At 38.9% G+C, this 20,784-nt stretch overlaps 1 protein-coding gene across 6 annotated transcripts in view; it reads right to left on the bottom strand.

Moving 5' to 3' along the window:
• The window catches only part of LOC124151493, a 46,292-nt gene that overhangs the window by 9,252 nt on the left and 16,256 nt on the right, over positions 1-20,784 (bottom strand). The window contains exon 1 of one of the 6 annotated variants that reach the window (XM_046523996.2): positions 17,354-17,538. The exons of 3 other annotated variants lie outside the window; for them this stretch is intronic. The gene's annotated coding sequence lies outside the window, so the exon portion shown is untranslated. Of the gene's footprint in view, positions 1-7,357; positions 7,579-7,655; positions 7,787-17,353; positions 17,539-20,784 lie in introns of those variants that run through there. 2 more of the 6 variants (XM_048403316.1, XM_046523994.2) reach the window with 2 other exon arrangements.

Here is a 20,784-nt window from a genome sequence, read left to right as displayed (position 1 = left end):
AATAAACACCTAGAACTCGTTTACTTTTCCGCCATTCATCGACTTTTATGTTTCCATTTCTGACTGATTGAGGTAAATGTCACGCTTGATTGAACATGATATTGTGATTGCATCTTCCCATCACGGGGTTTAATTGCATCCAATTGGATAGGCACATTTAGTTAACATGCCTCTGTGACAAATGGTGGCTTCATCTCAGAAACTTGGAATAAAAGAGTCTGTGTTGTTGTTGCCAAGCCCAACAATTACCGTATACTGTGTGATAAAACCTGGCTGATATATCATACATGGGCCTGGCTACTTTGAAAGTTCATACGTTCAGTTCGCGGTCTCCTGATTGCTCAATCTCATGAAAATCAGATCTTAGTTCTCGCTAACTAAAGATCTGAAGACTTCCCATTAGGGGTCACATCAGAACGACCTTTAATCCGACCAATAAGAGCGTCGCCTACCAGATCATGAAAGGGAGTCGGAATGTGATTTCTAATCATGCAACCTCGAAAACTTTAACACGGGGTATTCCGAACAGTAGTTACAAGTTTAACGACTGAATCCATACTATCTAGACCATCTATTAGCCATTCCAGAATGTTCTTTTGTTTGGGTTTCAAATATGTAATCGAGAATTTGTCAAAATATGTTTCGAAGCATAGTCGCCAATTTGAAATTAGTGCCGTAAAGCAGGAGAAAGCTGCCTTCTGATTGGTCATTCTATTGGTCGGTCAAAGTTCGCGCAAGGTCGGTCTGACGTGACCCGCAATGGGATGTCCTCAGATCCTTGTTTAGCGGTAGCGAGAACTAAGGTCTGATTTTAATGACATTGCCTGATTGCTTTAACTTCGAATTATCACAAACGGTGCATTTCTTTTTACGATGAAACGTACGGTAATACTGTTCACATTGTGGATACAGCAATGCAGCTGTCATCACAAAGCACCATCTGCACGACGCATACGATTTGTTTACAAAAGTGACGCAGGTTGTTTTAGCGAAAACGACGCTTTAGCAATTTATGACCGTCGTGTTTCGAAGACAAGAATTTCTGCTCGGATTAGCAAATCAAAACAAGAACATTTTGCCAAGAAGTTTAACTAAAGCTTCAGATATATCGATGTCCACTTTAAAAAGCCAATTCCCTTCCACAAACTTACCCACGTGACATATGAGGGACCAGTGAATCCATATCATCTGTTTCGTACTTAGATCTATGCACAACGGTTCGGAGTGACAAAACAACTATCGACATGACTGTGGCAATAAAAGCGACAATATTATTTTCATATTCATAATAAATATCTGCTAAAAGCAGAGTCGATAGTACGGTTCCGATTATATCATGAGCATGTGTTTATGATTCCCTATACAAGAAATAGTTCGTTACTTTATGTCGAGCAATATTCCAGAAGCTCCAGCCTTTGGCGTCTACATTTTACAATTTTAAGGTACAACCGAGCATGCTCTTTCTACGAAGATTTGAAAGGGCGTCATACGACACTCGAAGTTATTTGATCAGGGTTATAACAGTCAAGGCTTTAGTAAAGCTTTCAAAAAGTTTTATGGTATACACGTGGACGGCATTTCGAGAGTTGCAACAGTTCTATTACTGCCACATCTATGTATATATGACCTTCAACAAGGTTTATGCTTGAAACAGTGACCAGAATATACCTCAGTGCGTCACGTTTAACGTGTCAAATTTCATAACGTGTTTTCCACTTCATTTCAATGTCCATCGACAAGCCTACAGTGACAGAGCTCGAAATTAAAAACACAGAACGTTTATCTCCTAGATGAGAATACACGAATACAGTAAACTACGGTTATAACGAACTCAAAGGGACTACTTATTTTAGTTCGTTATAACCGAAGTTCGTTATAAGCATATATACAGCATAACTACAGCAAATGGTCGGGACCAAAAAGTGAGTTCGTTATATCCGTCAGTTTGTTATAAGCGTGTTCGTTTTAACTGTAGTCTACTGTAGTTGACATTACGAACGATCCTTGAAATAGAGGTGGACATTTGGACGTATTAAATCAAATAAAACTTCCTCGTTGCTAACACTGCCTACACGTACCTCACATCGACTCTCCGCCCTCTTCCTAGAAAGTTACTTCACTGAACGTTAAATAACAGTTTTTTTACGATTTCAGACTAACAATACCTTGGTTTAACACGGTGATTGAATGACGTGCATATATATTAAGATAAGATTGCAACTTAAAAAATCGCAAAGGACAATGAAGAACGAAGCCTGGTTTATTTCACGATAAATTATTGTTTTATCATGACGTTATTTCTTGATGACGTCGTATATTGAATAGTGGTTAAAGCGTTCGCTCGTCACGCCGAAGACCCGGGTTCGATTCCCGACATGGGTACAATGTGTGAAGCCCATTTCTTGTATCCCCCGCCGTGATATTGCTGGAATATTGTTATAAGCGGCATAAAACCATACTCACTCACTCACTCACTCACTCACACCCAAAACAGTCGCGTGATACGGAGCTGAAGCGTTCGGAGAACTTGGGGTGCTATCCGCAGTGTCGGTAACTACTCGGCATCTATGACATATATACGATGTATAGATGATACATATGGAGGTTCGCAACCACTGAATTCTGGGAACATCATAGGAAATATGCTTGCCCAAATCTAACTTGAAAATATCTGTAAATCAAGCGACAAAACCCTTTCCAAATATCCAATAGAAATCTCTCGTCGATTGAACGATTCCAAATATATCATGAGCATGTGTTTATGAATCACTACCAAATAGACTAAGTGAAGATACCAGGTGTTCGCGAAAACGGTAGAGTATCCTGTCGGTGGCACAAACACATGCAAAGGCAAGACAAATATTCTGTATCTTAACTAAGGAATTTGTAAATTTATTTTTGAATAATTTTTAGTGAGTGAGTGGGTGAGTGAGTGAGTGAGTGAGTGAGTGAGTGAGTGAGTGAGTGAGTGAGACAAATTGACTTGGTAATAATTACAACAAAACTAAAAGTTCTGTGCGCAGCACCATCACTTTAAATAGAACATGGCATAATGATTTTTATGTTTGCATACATGTGCAACAAGACAGGAAACTTTCTTTATCCACAGAGTGACCATAGCGACATTGCAGCACTTTAATGGTTTTTCTCCCTGCAGTGTTTTATTGTACGACAAACAACTCCCACTCGTCGTTTTTTTCTTAAATACCCTAACACCCAAAATTTCGGAGCAATACAATATAACAGGAGCTGTGGAATGATGCTGAATGATATATTTTTAGTATGGAAGACACAGGAACCGGTGCCTTTTTTGCCTGTATAGATAATTTCTCACAGACCGTCGATCAAATTAATATAGACGAAAAGACCATTCCAAAATATTCATAATATGTAACAGTTTGCGAAACTCTATAATGCCACTTCTTAGATTTCTTTAAGTAACCACCAATTCTGAAGACAATTCTATTAGATTTAACCATATTAACCTCGAAGCCCCATCAATTTTAAAACCTCAATCAAGGACATCTAGTTTCCTTTGCAAGCCAATAACACAATCATTGATTAAAACTATGTCATCAGCAAACAACAATGGCATTGATATCCCGTGGAACCAAAAAACCTAGTAAGACAAGGTATGTGAGGGTATTTCTGAAACGCCGTGTTGGCGAAGATGACGAACCCGTTTGATGAGAATTTACGTCGTGGTCGAAATCAGAAATTTTACAAAGAAACTGTAAAGTATCGAGTTTCGGTTACAAATCTTTAAACCAATTTTTTTGTTCTTGCAGAAATACTGCAACACTACTTAAAGTATCTCAAACCCCATTGACTCAGGTAGCAAGTATGTTTGCGTGGAATATATGCAATCCCAACCTTCATCAATCACCCCAGTAGACTGCCATTATTATATGTTGTATGTTTCCAAAACAGTTCACTCGTATGAAGCAATGACTCGGCTCAAATTAATGATCGTTACGAACCGGCTAGAACGGAGCGAGCGTTGATACATGCACGCTCCGATCTGAGAGTCATGTATTGACATACATCATTCTGACAGCAGCATCCGCATGTAGCTATAAAGTGTTGACAGGTGCTCGTCAGTCGTCAGCAGTGTGTTCATAGCTGATGTCAATTTCAATCGTGTTCTGCCCTCGGCAACGTATCGTTCCCGATATGAAGGGTGCCATATGTGACGGGTGATTTAAAAACTGCTATTCCTTTGTGAAATATTGGGGTGGAGGTTTCAGCATACGTGATAAATCGTTTGAATAGATTATAGAGATGGACTATAAGGCAATGTAACAATACCCACGGTTCTATAAACTTACAAAAGCAACCAGAAACATACTGGATGTCGGTATGTAATATACATTCGGTATAATCAAAGCATTGTGTTGAATGAAACCATAGTCAAAACGATCGTATGCTCATTCATAAATATTATCAACATTACTTGGTAAAAGTGGCGTCAAACAACAAACATCAACACATCCACCCTGGTTGTATGTATCTACCCTGTACATCAACACATCCACCCGAGTTGTATGTATCTACCCTGTACATCAACACATCCACCCTGGTTGTATGTATCTACCCTGTACATCAACACATCCACCCTGGTTGTATGTATATACCCTGTACATCAACACATCCACCCTGGTTGTATGTATCTACCCTGTACATCAACACATCCACCCGAGTTGTATGTATCTACCCTGTACATCAACACATCCACCTGGTTGTATGTATATACCCTGTACATCAACACATCCACCTGGTTGTATGTATCTACCCTGTACATCAACACATCCACCCGAGTTGTATGTATCTACCCTGTACATCAACACATCCACCCGAGTTGTATGTATCTACCCTGTACATCAACACATCCACCCGAGTTGTATGTATCTACCCCGTACATCAACACATCCACCCGAGTTGTATGTATCTACCCTGTACATCAACACATCCACCCGAGTTGTATGTATCTACCCTGTACATCAACACATCCACCCTGGTTGTATGTATCTACCCTGTACATCAACACATCCACCCGAGTTGTATGTATCTACCCTGTACATCAACACATCCACCCGAGTTGTATGTATATACCCTGTACATCAACACATCCACCTGGTTGTATGTATCTACCCTGTACATCAACACATCCACCCGAGTTGTATGTATCTACCCTGTACATCAAAAGATCCACCCTGGTTGTATGCATCTACCCTGTACATCAACACATCCACCCGAGTTGTATGTATCTACCCTGTGCATCAAAAGATCCACCCGAGTTGTATGTATCTACAATGTACATCAACACATCTACCCGGGTTGTATGTATCTACCCTGTACATCAACACATCCACCTGGTTGTATGTATCTACCCTGTACATCAACACATCCACCCGAGTTGTATGTATCTACCCTGTACATCAACACATCCACCCGAGTTGTATGTATCTACCCTGTACATCAACACATCCACCCTGGTTGTATGCATCTACCCTGTACATCAACACATCCACCCGAGTTGTATGTATCTACCTTGTACATCAACACATCTACCCGGGTTGTATGTATCTACCCTGTACATCAACACATCCACCCTGGCTGTATGTATCTACCCTGTACATCAACACATCCACCCTGGTTGTATGCATCTACCCTGTACATCAACACATCCACCCGTGTTGTATGTATCTACCCTGTACATCAACACATCCACCCTGGTTGTATGCATCTACCCTGTACATCAACACATCCACCCGAGTTGTATGTATCTACCTTGTACATCAACACATCCACCTGGTTGTATGTATCTACCCTGTACATCAACACATCCACCCGAGTTGTATGTATCTACCCAGTACATCAACACATCCACCCTGGTTGTGTGTATCTACCCTGTACATCAACACATCCACCCTGGTTGTATGTATCTACCCTGTACATCAACACATCCACCCGAGTTGTATGTATCTACCCTGTACATCAACACATCCACCCGAGTTGTATGTATCTACCCTGTACATCAACACATCCACCCTGGTTGTATGCATCTACCCTGTACATCAACACATCCACCCGAGTTGTATGTATCTACAATGTACATCAACACATCCACCCTGGTTGTATGTATCTACCCTGTACATCAACACATCCACCCTGGTTGTATGTATCTACCCTGTACATCAACACATCCACCCGAGTTGTATGTATCTACCCTGAACATCAACTCATCCACCCGGGTTGTATGTATCCACCCTGTACATCAACACATCCACCCGAGTTGTATGTATCTACCCTGCACATCAACACATCCACCCGAGTTGTATGTATCTACCCTGTACATCAACTCATCCACCCGGGTTGTATGTATCTACCCTGTACATCAACACATCCACCCGAGTTGTATGTATCTACCCTGTACATCAACACATCCACCCGAGTTGTATGTATCTACCCTGTACATCAAAAGATCCACCCTGGTTGTATGTATCTACCCTGTACATCAACACATCCACCCGAGTTGTATGTATCTACCCTGTACGTCAACACATCCACCCGGGTTGTATGTATCTACCCTGTACATCAACACACCCACCCGGTTGTATGTATCTACCCTGTACATCAACACATCCACCGGAGTTGTATGTATCTACCCTGTACATCAACACATCCACCCTGGTTGTATGTATCTACCCTGTACATCAACACATCCACTCGAGTTGTATGTATCTACCCTGTACATCAACACATCCACCCGAGTTGTTTCTATCTACCCTGTACATCAACACATCCACCCTGGTTGTATGTATCTACCCTGTACATCAACACATCCACCCTGGTTGTTTGTATCTACCCTGTACATCATCACATCCACCCGAGTTTTTTGTATCTACCCTTTACATCTACACATCCACCCGAGTTGTATGTATCTACCCTGTAATCACCCCTGACAATGTCATTCCTCTAAGCAGTCAGCCTCCTACACCCCCATCTCAAATCCCTTTAAATCTTACATCACTTTGAGAATCAACCCACTGCTAATACCACTTGCCACCGCAGACCAACTCCCCAAGCTTAACTCTGGAACCCGACTTTAAATAAAATCTTACCTCAATCCAAACACATCCATGCTTTTACTAAAGTTACATTTTCTATGTACAAATGCAATGTACAAGTTCAGTGTGTAGATTCTACAAGCCTGCGAACAACAAACCCGAGAACCCATACAAATGTGTTCGCATCAAAACCCACAAAAACGATTGTTGCTCACTACCTCTCTTGCCATAGTACGTATGAGCAATTATGATAGCCCTACCCCCAACCCCAGATCTGCTTTACTCACCCAGTGAACGCCTCCACCCTGCCGACCACACCTGTACCCTACGGCCACCATGTTGTACATACAGGCCAGTGCCTCCTAGAACGCCCTTCCTTGACTTAGGGACGACTATACCCTTGAAAGCCTCCTCAATCAGCCACATAAAGTCCCATTGAAAGATAATTGATCACAAAATCTTGGACATATCGCCAATCATGATTGATTCCTCGTGTGCCTATACAGATAATGAGAATTAAGGCATGGCTACCTGACAAGTCATACCCGCGCCTGTTTGGGATGGCTGTATATCCTTACTACTTACCATACAACGGTTTACTGGATTGATTTGGTCGAGGTGTAGTACTGCCATAGCCAAGGTATAATCACTTTCTTTGAGCGAGGGAGACAGGCGGGCTGACGGTCAGGGCAGGGGCTTTGTGTGGCTGTACGGGTGCTCCTGTTGCTCTGGTCATAGAATTTAATTGTAAACCTTACTGGACTCGTGTTGAGAAATACGAGCAAGCCAGGTGACAGTGCCGGGTGGGGATAAGGAGGGCAGGGGGTAGAGTCGGCGTGATATTATCAGGGTAGGGGTGGGGGCATGGATTTGAAGGAGGGTGAGTGGGAAATTATCGGTTTGTGCGGGTTGGGATGAAACGGGGGTAGTTGGGAGGGTGAGTGAGTGAGTAGTGTTTAACGCCGCTTTTAACAGTATTCCAGTTATATCACGGCGTGTCAGCTTAATGTTGGAGGAAAGCCCCAAGTGATGCAGGTCTCAGACGTTTACCACATCGGTGAAACCCACGAGCACGGGTATGGTGCTGACAAACCTAGAAACATAATCGGGGTGAACCGGGATTCGAACATTCAGCCATAGGTTTCTGGCGTGCCCAAGGGACGCAACACTGCACAGCGAATTGCCGCGCCTTAGACGACTGGGCCACCCGTGCCCCCCTAGTTGAGGGGGGAGGCGATGGGACGGGGTAAGGGAGGAGGGACAGTGAAGAGGGGTGAGGGTTACCGATGGGAGGTTAGGGGGATCCTAACTCGTACCCAATCCCATTCACTTTTTGTGAATAAAATATGTTTAAATCAAGGGGGTCTTCGTACACATACAGTATTTCTAACCTGTACAATCCTGTTTCTTAACTTTGTTTCATGTTTTAACATCTATTCATGTCAACTGTCATGGAAATATCGATCAGGATAACAACTACTTGCTTGAATGAAATACATTGTCCTCTTGATTACGATGAGATCGATGGCGCTGAATCATAAACCCTCATCAATCCCAAATTAGAAGCCGCAGCAATTAGTGCGAGATTGACACATCAAAGAAAATGATTACTCCGAGATATTTTTAGCTGAATGATTTGCAATCAGCAGAATTCCCCGCCCTGTCTTTATCCGATAAGAGGGGTTTAGGTTCGCAGGCAAACCTTCTCCACGAGACAACAAGCATCGAGTCTCACACTCAGGACTCGGCTTGGCGTCGACAACTGACAAGGAATTGCGTGGGCGGGGAGAGACAATATAAATCTGTTAAATGTAATGTGCATGCTGCACACGCAGACGTAGCGACACGTCGATGAAGTAGACGTCATGTCGATGTTGACGTGTTCATGGTGTGTGAATTGTGTAAATTGCATAATTCACGTCCACTTGATTTAGATGGTAGTCCTTAGAAAGTTATATTGATTGATGAAAGCAACCATGCATTTCGGGAAGGATAGTGCATATACCAGCCCATGAAAGTTTCAACGTAGGAAACTATGTCATGAAGGTTACAATGTAAGCGGCCATGCTATATTGGTTACAATGTAAGCAGCCATGTTATAAAGGTTACAACGTAAGCAGCTAGAATATAAAGGTTACAATGCAAGCAAACATGTTATAAATGTTACAATGTAAGCAGCCATGTTATAAAGGTTACAACGTAAGCAGCTAGAATATAAAGGTTACAATGCAAGCAAACATGTTATAAATGTTACAATGTAAGCAGCCATGTTATAAAGGTTACAACGTAAGCAGCCATGTTATAAAGGTTACAACGTAAGCAGTAATGTTATAAAGGTTACAACGTTAGCAGCCATGTTATAAAGGTTACAATGTAAGCAGCCATGTCATGAATGTTACAACGTAAGCAGCCATGTCATGAATGCTACAATGTAAGCAGCCATGTTATAAAGGTTACAACGTAAGCAGCCATGTCATGAATGTTACAACGTAAGCAGCCATGTCATGAATGCTACAATGTAAGCAGCCATGTTATAAAGGTTACAACGTAAGCAGCCATGTCATGAATGTTACAACGTAAGCAGCCATGTCATGAATGCTACAATGTAAGCAGCCATGTTATAAAGGTTACAACGTAAGCAGCCATGTCATGAATGTTACAACGTAAGCAGCCATGTCATGAATGCTACAATGTAAGCAGCCATGTTATAAAGGTTACAACGTAAGCAGCCATGTTATGAATGTTACAACGTAAGCAGCCATGTTATAAAGGTTACAACGTAAGCAGCCATGTTATAAAGGTTACAACGTAAGCAGCCATGTTATAAAGGTTACAATGTAAGCAGCCATGTTATAAAGGTTACAACGTAAGCAGCCATGTTATGAAGGTTACAACATAAGCAGCCATGTTATGAAGGTTACAACGTAAGCAGCCATGTTATAAAGGTTACAACGTAAGCAGCCATGTCATGAATGTTACAACGTAAGCAGCCATGTCATGAATGCTACAATGTAAGCAGCCATGTTATAAAGGTTACAATGTAAGCAGTCATGTTATAAAGGTTACAACGTAAGCAGCCATGTTATAAAGGTTACAACGTAAGCAGCCATGTTATGAAGGTTACAACGTAAGCAGCCATGTCATAAATGTTACAACGTAAGCAGCCATGTCATAAATGTTACAACGTAAGCAGCCATGTTATAAAGGTTACAACGTAAGCAGCCATGTCATAAATGTTACAACGTAAGCAGCCATGTCATAAATGTTACAACGTAAGCAGCCATGTTATAAAGGTTACAACGTAAGCAGCCATGTCATAAATGTTACAACGTAAGCAGCCATGTTATAAATGTTACAACGTAAGCAGCCATGTTATAAAGGTTACAACGTACGCAGCCATGTTATAAAGTTTACAACGTAAGCAGCCATGTTATGAAGGTTACAACGTAAGCAGCCATGTTATAAAGGTTACAACGTAAGCAGCCATGTTATAAAGGTTACAACGTAAGCAGCCATGTTATAAAGGTTACAACGTAAGCAGCCATGTTATAAAGGTTACAACGTAAGCAGCCATGTTATGAATGTTACAATGTAAGCAGTCATGTTATAAAGGTGACACCTGGGTGTGTGAATTACCTGTCCTATCGTCCTCGTCCCTCCCGTATCCTCCCAGATCCCCTCATCCCCTGGACAATAATGGATATTGATGATATGTCAGCAGGTACCAAGCTCATTTCGATCCCCATCAATCAAGACGTGTGATAATTGTTGACACGACTTGTGACCTTATCCAACACACAACTTCACGCGAATTCTCACATGTGCTTTTGTGGATTTTATTGTGACTGACAAATTGTTGTTAAATCTTGCTAACGCTCGGGTCAATAAGCGTGCGACTTATCAAGTATTACTGGTATCTGAGACTGTTTACTTTATCCTGTGAGTGAGTACATTTGTATGAAATGAGATTTGATATTCCAAATTCCTTAATCTTTTTTTTCTTTTATCCAAACCCCATAAATTCATCGAATATGCACTGTTGCTCTGCTGTGCTGATAAACTGTCGTTTTAGGAAATATTGTTGAACTTATCATCATTTGTTGAAAAGAAAGAAAAAAACCTATGAACACTCGATTTATATGAGAAAGTGAGTGAGTAAGGTTTTAGTCCGCTTTGAAAAGTTTATTGTTTGTTTGTTGTTTAACGCCGCACTCAGCAATATTCCAGCTATATGACGGCGGTCTGTAAATAATCGAATCTGGATCAGGTAATCCAGTGATTGACATCATGAGCATCAATCCATGCATTTGGGACACGATGACGTGCATCAACCAGGTCATCAATCACAGCGTCCAAGTTGATTTGACAACACTAACTGATCACCTTTTATCAATTAAACTACCTTTCTTAACTACAGACAGAGATATCAACAGGCATTTAATCAGTGATAGTGAGTGAGTGAGTGAGTGAGTGAATAAACAGATAAACACAATACACAACCAATAGATCCAATGATTAAGCAATAATATAAATAAACTAATATATAACTACAGTAAAACCTCGAAACCCCTCGAAACATTAGCATCGAATCATCCGTTGTTCGAGTACCGTGTTGAGTGAAATTACACCGCTTGGTCTAACAGTTAATATTAGAGCATGACCGGTGCGTTTCCGATATTAATTACTCAATTTACGTAATCTTCACAGGAATGTATTTGTAACCGTATTCATCAAACTGTTGTTTTGTTATTTTTTCCAAAATCCTAAAATCGCAATATTTAACCTATTCGTTTATTCATCTCCGTTGAAATAAGTGTTCGTCAATATTCTTTCCTTTATGGGATACGTTCTGTACGTGAGTGAGTGACCTGCACGAGACAAATGGTGCATATCGAGTCATGGATCTATGACGTCACATGTGATGCGTTCATGCGCGTCTGTTCACAGAACATACCAGTATGTTCGTTTGTGCGTCGAACCAATCTAGTATCTTTTGAATATGAGTAATTCTTCACATATAAACCAACATGTATGGTATTCACGTTTCTTTCGTCGGTGAGTATATGTTTACAGCCACATTTCGCCATGGCTGTCGATAGCAAAAGAATTTCCATAGAACTTTCTGCCTCGCCCTCATTAATTAAGTGTGCCGGGATTAATATCACAGTTGTGTATTGATCTGCGATGATTTATGTCACTGATAAATAATAACCACGATTTATGTGTAATTTTTGCAAATTATTGTAGGCGCTGTTCATGCAACAATTATCTGTGTCGTTTCCATTAAGTGCGTGGCATATCGGTCAGGTATACTCATAATCGACAATTTCTGTTTAGGTGAATGGCCATTGTTTTGTTGTTTTGAGCTGAGTTTTGTTTTGTTTCTAGACTCGGTTTTGGAACAACGAATGTCAATGACTGAATGCTGATACAATCTCGAAACCAGGGTTAGTAAGTAAGTTATGTCGAACATAAGATATTGTGATGTTGAACTCAAGGTACCTTAACCCGACGACTTGCCATGTTCTAATAATGAGGACCTTGGGTCGGATCAAACCTCGGTATACGACTACACAGCAAAGTTCAGTCTATTTCAGTCTGCTAATAACAAAAAAATAATAAATGTCAAAAACTTAATCTGAAACGTACATCCTTCTACTACACGACAACCGTATCAATCTCGACAGATCCCGTACGTAAAAATCTGTTTCATATAATCTTTCAGGTGATCTTTGTAGTGAGTAATCTAAATAGATACAAAATATGCAGATTAATAAACGTTTGTTTGAATGTTGTTTAACACCGCACTCAGCAATATTCCAGATGTATGACGGCGGTGTTAAACAACAAACAAATATTTATTAATCTGCATTTTTGTGTCTATTTAGATTACCCACTATCAAAGATCACTTGCATGGACCAGACAATCCAGAGATTGTTATCATGAGCATCCATCCATGCAATTGGGACACGATGACATGCATCAACCAAGTCAGCGAGCCTGACCACCCGATCCCGTTAGTCGCCTCTTACGACAAGCATGGGTTGATGAAGACCAATTCTAACCCGGATCTTCACGGTCAGATTAATAAATGACACGACAGGACGTGCAACAGTTTCTGCTACCTTTTATTGTATTGTAACGGCGTCATCCCCTAAAGCCAGAGGTATACACTATTCCAATGTCAAGACTCTAATAGAAAATGATTAATTCATTAACTCGTAGAAATACAAACTGTTCCCGGGCCATAAACAGACATTCTGCGTTGGTCTATTACAGCGTGATTTATTGGAATAATAGAATCGTCGGGGAAAAGTGAAAACATTGATATTCCATTTGATTTAGTGGCCATCCAATGTCAGAGCACTTGTTCCTAACCAGAATTGAAAAAAAAACTTGACATAGAAATTCACTTGTACCCAGTACACCGTGCAACCCATTAACAACCCTTGAAAATATCTAGGGCCTTAGGCGGATTTTGCTTTCTAAGTCCCTGGTATCCCCAGCGCTAAAACCACAGGAATAGCTTAGTGTTGATAAAACACGACCGGCCACTAACATCAACAGCCCAGAATGACAAAATCGTGTTTAAGAAGAGAACAGACAGTCAGACAAGAGCTTGTTGATTGCGAAAGAGTTTTAGGAAAAGGGAATTGTAGATGGAGTGTTTTGGGGAGTATCACGCCACCAGGAAGTAGCGTTGTGTGAAGTTTAACTTTGGACATTTTATTTATTTATTTATTTATTTATTTATTTATTTATTTATTTATTTAATGAATACTTTATGTACTATGAATAATATCGAACCGTGTTCGAATCGTTTATTAATGAACTGAGATGCATATATATATATATATATATATATATATATATATATATATATATATATAGAAAAAGCACAGTAAAGTTCTAACTCTCAGGCACAATATAATAATAAATTTAATTAAATAAGTGGAGTAAGATTGAACACAATTTTGAATGGCTAGCGCTTTCAACTCGTACCACGTACGAGTCTCATCAGGCCATAACTGAATAACAGACATGAAGGACTACTTCACGAATTGAATAAATTATACAGCTCATATTTGGACTTTGGTATTTGATAAATAATTGTGAATTAGATATATATAAAAAATATAGGGAGGGGCAAAAGAAAGTATACCGGCTTTGTGTTTAATTTAGTTGAACTGTTTTTAAATTTGACTATGTCTGTTTGACCATCACTCGTTCCTGCAACAGTTTGTGATAGGTAACCCGTGGCAAGGTAATTTTGTGTAAACATATTGGTTCATTGACGACTGGAGTTAGAATTGAATTGACGACCACATGACTGAAATTGAAATGTAAATTTGTGTCGGAAAAAGCAAATGATTGATTTTCAAAGATGTGATTCACATATACCCATCCACAGTTGCGTATTATGCGGGTTTTTAAAATGTTTTTAAAAGTTCAAAATCCAATTATATTTGTAAAAAAAATAAAACCATGAAAATGTGTCTTTTCTTGCTGACAAAGCACCAGAACAGTTCATTTAGATATAACATCAACAACTTAAAACATTTTCAATTGAAAATCAAACATATGATATAATCAAGTGTTAAGTATAGTTTATTTTGCACTTCGGTTTTGTTCGGGGTTGTTCTAGTCAGAAAAGTGTAAAGGCTGTTCATGGATAGATACAAGAGCAATTTAGGTGGGAAAATATTTTTGTCTGAGGTCGCATATTAATAAAATCATCCATCATTTCCTCAGAAAATAAATTCATAATTCCATTTATGTTGTTCATATTTAATTTTCACACACTGATCGTTCCGGTATTTGGACTTCTCGCATCCGTTTTGTTCATCTCTGTTCTAGTTCTTGAGACAAATCTTTGAAAATATATATTATTTACTATTGATATGACAATGTTATTAATATCGTGATCAGATTATATCATGCTGATATTTGATACTTGGTGCAAGGATCCACAGACGAATAATATTTCATAACAGTAAATTCAAATATAATTTTAGTTACTTTCCGTTGGGTTCTGTAATAGATGACAATCAAGTTACGCTGATATTTTAGTTTCCCTTCCTTTAATCTCACCTACAATAATTTTAGGGTCGTTTAAAAACATCATGTTCCTGTAATTTTATTTTTATTTACCACCGACCCAATTGGTTTGAAAAGAAACCGTTGGATGTACGTGTTTTCCTAACAGCTGGATTGTGACAGGGGTGAAAGGTCATAACGGGATTGGCTAACGGTGCAAGGAACCCAGTGCCCCGTCGTATGGGGTCTGCACGCCTTACTTTCCCACCATTAATAAAATCGTTAATTATGTATTAAATCTTGATTCCTTATCCGGTGAACTGACATTTTTAAGCCTTATTATTCCATAAGGTTAAACACAATACCAACAGAAGAATACATATTCCATCAAAACAGTGTTCTGTGGGACAAGCCAAGGCCTTGCAACTTGACACCACAGGAAATTCTGAAGTTCTGGGAACGAGTTCATTTTGACATTATCTTGCACTAATTTACACCAAGCTTCCAGACATTGATGTCGTACGGTAAATGCAGGCAGTGAATGGCAGATTGTATAACGGGATATGTCAGGGTTTATAGATCCAGGTGGGTGGAGCGCAATATGCAATATGTCAATATGTTATAAGAGCAAAGGTCCATAACAGATGTTGGTTGGTTGGTTTGTTGTTTAACGCCGCACTCAGCAATATTCCAGCTATATGACGGCGGTCTGGAAATAATCGAGTCTGGACCAGACAATCCAGTGATTGATAGCATGAGCTTCGATTCACGCAATTGGGATACGAAGACATGTATCAATCAAGTCAGCGAGCCTGACCACCCGATCCCGTTAGTTGCCTCTATCGACAAGCATAGTCGCCTTTTTCAAGTATGGGTTGCTGAAGACCTATTCTACCCCGGGTCTTCACGGGTCTTATAGCAGTGGTAAGCTGGTTCGCGGTGGAAACTAAACTCCATTAACTAAACGTGAACTTACCTTGCAATCAACTAAACGTGAAATCCCCTAATAATGTAATAAGCAATGAAAAATGTAATAAAATAAAATAAATTTGAAACTTAAAGTGAAGTTGCTGTTTAATTAGCGTATGTTTACAATGTCAGTGGATAACTCTCAACTATTTCTACTCTATTCTTCACTGTACTATTCTAGTTCACTATTTTCTGTCCCTTTGAGAGAGATATCAATTTACGACTTGGACCCATGGAGCCAACTCACTGAATAATGTAGGGAATGTAATTCACACATCTACCTCACAGATATACAAGGTTCAGGGACACTGGTGGCCCAGTCGTCTAAGGCGCCGCGATTCACTATGCAGAGTTGCGTCCCTTGGGCACACCAGAAACCTATGATTGTGGGTTCAAATCCCGGTTCGCCCTGATTATGTTTCTAGGTTTGTCAGCACCATACCCGTGCTCGTGGGTTTCACCAAAGTGGTAAACGTCTGATACCTGCATCACTTCGGGCTTTCCTCCCACATTAAGCTGACACGCCGCGATATGACTGGAATGCTGTTAAAAGCGGCGTTAATCCAAACTCTCTCACTCACTACAAGGTTCAACATATAAACGTTCACAGACCTGAATATGTACAAACAGATAAACACTATGATGCATCAGTGGAGTCTACTTCCCAAGTCCACAGCCTTTACTACATGGGCAATAAACAACATTACCCCATTGACCTGCCTTGATAAAGGTAATTGGCGTTCTGTAGTACACGTTTTGTTTTAAATGAAATTCCGGTCAGGATTTAACAGCTTCTACTGCTACTTGACAATATATGCTTTGTAATTCCTTAACGCAAGAATCTGCCGCACCGAATGTTTTAAGTTATTCACAACGAATTTCTGACCATATTTAAATGATATCAATCTAACCGTTTTATTATTAACCTCATTCCACAGTGACAGCGTGAGTTACAAACATTACACTAATTATAGTGCCTGGTAGGCAAGAATGTAATAAAAGCCATAAAACCCCTTACTTAATAAAAAATCTCTCTAAAAAAAGTCTAAAAACAGAATCCATACTTGTGTACACTGTTCGTCTTTAATTAAAATCCAACTTAATATCACTGGAATCGTCTCGACATTGGAGAATAATGTATCATTAAATACACAATATTTTCTTCAAACCTGGTATATTGAAAGTTCAGATAAATCTCAATTATGGCGTCCATATAGGCTTATATAGAATCTCAGGTTAACACTTTCTACCAAAAAGAAGAATGTTCCGTACTTACATTCTGAGCTCGCTACAAAGGGCTTTTTAAACGTCGATCAATATGCGTCGGTGTGTTGGTTTAATGGTGGCAAGATGGTATCTAAGGTGTCCATGGAAAGTTAAACCCACTTGAAGCTCAGAAGCGTTTCTCAGTCAGATCAATGCACAGAGTGTGATGTAACACAACCGTTACAATACTTGTCACAGCGTCGGTCGCTGCGCGGAGCATTGGCCGGGGAGCATTCTGTAATCACTTGTTTACATTCCTTGACAATGACACCTCCCCCTTCTCGTTCAGCACGGTATGAGTGATGACACCGAGATTCCACGAGACTAGAGCTTGCGCCATGCCTACCAGGGTCAGTAGATCATTGTACTGGATTATGACTACAGTTCGAGGCAAACAGAACTATGCATTTTAATATTTCATAACAGTAGAAGAGTGGCTGGTATGAACTGGTTTCATGTCGTCACTGTCAAGCGGAAATTGTTCCAGATCGGGGTCAAACAGTCTTATTTCTTCGAATAAATGACAGGAACTAACGTGGAGCACGGACAGGTGATAAACGAGACCACGGATGGCAACTTTTATCTTATATAAATCTTTAAGTTTTAAGTTTAAAAATAAACATGTTCTTAATCCCAATTTACCTTTGGACAACGTAGCATTCGACACTTCAGTAATGATTGACGCATCGTTATCCTACAGTTTGTGTACGAGTACCACTTAAAACTTTACCGATACAGTGTATATGTGATGGCGATCCTTCTGAAGAATATTCACGACAACGGATGCATTTATAACGCAAGCACGCACGCACGCACGTACGCACGCATATAAACGCACCACCTGGAGTTTGTTTGCATGACAAGAGTTGCATGATATGTTGTATGACATGGCTGTATGACATAATGTCTATGACATATTACCTGTATGACGGTTATTTGGCATAGTTGTATGACAATGGTTGTATGACATATCAGCTGTATAACATGAATTATTATGCATGGGTGACATGTATGATATATAAGTGACGTGTTGTATGATATATAAGTGACATGTATGATATATAAGTCACATGAATGACATACGTGACATGTATGATATATAAGTGACATGTATGAAATATACGTGACATGTTGTATGATACGTAAGTGAGATATTGTATGACATATACGTAACGTGTATGGTATATAAGTGACATGTTGTATGATATATAAGTGACATGTTGTATGACATATAGGTGACATGTTGTATGATATAAAAGTGACATGTTGTATAATATATAAGTGACATGTTGTATGACATATAAGTGACATGTTGTATGATATAAAAGTGACATGTTGTATGACATATAAGTGACATGTTGTATGACATATAAGTGACATGGTGCATGACATATAAGTGACATGTTGTATGACATATAAGTGACATGTTGCATGACATATAAGTGACATGTTGTATGACATATAAGTGACATGTTGTATAATATATAAGTGACATGTTGCATGACATATAAGTGACATGCTGCATGACATATAAGTGACATGTTGTATGATATATAAGTGACATGTTGCATGACATATAAGTGACATGTTGTATGACATATAAGTGACATGTTGTATGATATATAAGTGACATGTTGCATGACATATAAGTGACATGTTGTATGATATATAAGTGACATGTTGTATAATATATAAGTGACATGTTGTATGACATATAAGTGACATGTTGTATGACATAAAGGTGACATATTGTATGACATATACGTGACATGTTGTATGATATATAAGTGACATGTTGTATGACATATAAGTGACATGTTGTATGACATATAAGTGACATGTTGTATGACATATAAGTGACATATTGTATGATATATAAGTGACCTGTTGTATGATATAGATGACATGTTGTATGACATATAAGTGACATGTTGTATGACATATAGGTGACATATTGTATGACATATACGTGACATGTTGTATGATATATAAGTGACATGTTGTATGACATATAAGTGACATGTTGTATGACATATAAGTGACATATTGTATGATATATAACCGACCTGTTGTATGATATAGGTGACATGTTGTATGACATATAAGTGACATGTTGTATGATATATAAGTGACATGTTGTATGACATATAAGTGACATTGTATGACATATAGGTGACATGTTGTATGATATATAAGTGACATGTTGTATGACATATAAGTGACATATTGTATGAAATATAAGTGGCATGCTGTATGATATATAAGTGGCATGCTGTATGGCATATAGGTGACATATTGTATGACATATAAGTGGCATGCTGTATGACATATAAGTGACATATTGTATGATATATAAGTGGCATGTTGTATGACATATAGGTGACATATTGTATGATATATAAGTGGCATGCTGTATGACATATAAGTGACATATTGTATGACATATAAGTGGCATGCTGTATGACATATAGGTGACATGTTGTATGACATATAAGTGACATGGTGCATGACATATAAGTGACATGTTGTATGACATATAAGTGACATGGTGCATGACATATAAGTGACATGGTGTATGACATATAGGTGACATGTTGCATGACATATAAGTGACATGTTGTATGACATATAAGTGACATGTTGTATAATATATAAGTGACATGTTGTATGATATATAAGTGACATCTTGTATGACATATAGGTGACATGTTGCATGACATATAAGTGACATGCTGCATGACATATAAGTGACATGTTGTATGATATATAAGTGTTATGTTGCATGACATATAAGTGACATGTTGTATGACATATAAGTGACATGTTGTATGCTATATAAGTGACATGTTGCATGACATATAAGTGACATGTTGTATGATATATAAGTGACATGTTGTATAATATATAAGTGACATGTTGTATGACATATAAGTGACCTATTGTATGATATATAAGTGACCTGTTGTATGATATAGATGACATGTTGTATGACATATAAGTGACATGTTGTATGACATATAGGTGACATATTGTATGACATATACGTGACATGCTGTATGATATATAAGTGACATGTTGTATGACATATAAGTGACATATTGTATGACATATAGATGACATGTTGTATGATATATAAGTGACATGTTGTATGACATATAAGTGACATGTTGTATGACATATAAGTGACATATTGTATGATATACAAGTGACCTGTTGTATGATATAGATGACATGTTGTATGACATATAAGTGACATGTTGTATGACATATAGGTGACATATACGTGACATGTTGTATGATATATAAGTGACATGTTGTATGACATATAAGTGACATGTTGTATGACATATAAGTGGCATATTGTATGATATATAAGCGACCTGTTGTATGATATAGGTGACATGTTGTATGACATATAAGTGACATGTTGTATGATATATA

This window comes from Haliotis rufescens, unplaced genomic scaffold, assembly GCF_023055435.1.
Source record: "Haliotis rufescens isolate VD_foot unplaced genomic scaffold, xgHalRufe1.0.p SCAF_3, whole genome shotgun sequence".
NCBI lineage: Eukaryota > Metazoa > Mollusca > Gastropoda > Lepetellida > Haliotidae > Haliotis > Haliotis rufescens.
This window is presented reverse-complemented; position numbering and strand designations above follow the sequence as displayed.